The sequence below is a fragment of the Athene cunicularia genome (assembly GCF_003259725.1).
Source record: "Athene cunicularia isolate RWA chromosome 27 unlocalized genomic scaffold, athCun1 chr27_part1, whole genome shotgun sequence".
NCBI lineage: Eukaryota > Metazoa > Chordata > Aves > Strigiformes > Strigidae > Athene > Athene cunicularia.
Window position 1 is genome coordinate 5035528 of NW_020799138.1, and position 764 is coordinate 5036291.

The window sequence follows — 764 nt, forward strand, 5'->3', positions numbered from 1 at the left end:
CGCCGAGCGCTGCCCCGGCACCTCCCCTAAGAGCGGCCCAGGCATCGGCCCGGCAGCTGGGCCCTGCCACCCCCGGGCCCTGCCAGCGAAGCCGCCCTCAGCTGCTGCCACCCCGGCTCTGCTCTAGGACAGCCCTGCCCCGGACCAAACTGCTCCCACGACTCTGCAGTCCTGTGCATCACCCACGGGAGAAAGGGGAAACCTCCGTGACCCGTCACTGCGGGCAGCAATACCCGGCCTGGCGCTGTGGCTCCCGGCCTGCAGGGCTGAGCCCCTGCTGGGGAGTCAAGGCTGAGGGTGCACCAGAGCCCCGGGGCTGCGGGGTTGGAGGGAGAAACCGCAGGAGACAAGAGGGAGCCCGGTTCAAGCAGCAGGTCACCTTGTTTCCTTTGCATCGTTGCTGCTCTGCCAAGCATATGAGTATCAGTGTTTTCACTAAAAAGGACTAAGGAAAACCTAAAGGCCCTGAAACCAAACCATACTCTTTTTGCTTTTCAGCTCCTGAGCTATTTTGGTTTTCACTTCTCAAGCTATTTTTACAGAATCTAGGGACATCATTTTTGCTGCCATCTCTATTTGCATGGATAAAGGTAGCAAACAGATAACTTCATGGCGTTAGAGGCATACATTTGTTTTTCTCTTTTTATTTCCCAGCACTAGCTAGCCTCCAGCCTTCTTCCTCCTTTCAGCGTGCTACCAGCCAGCAGGTTCATGGGGAGGTCAGTGAGGCAAGCCTGGGGTCTGGATCCTGCCCAGTTTGCCTT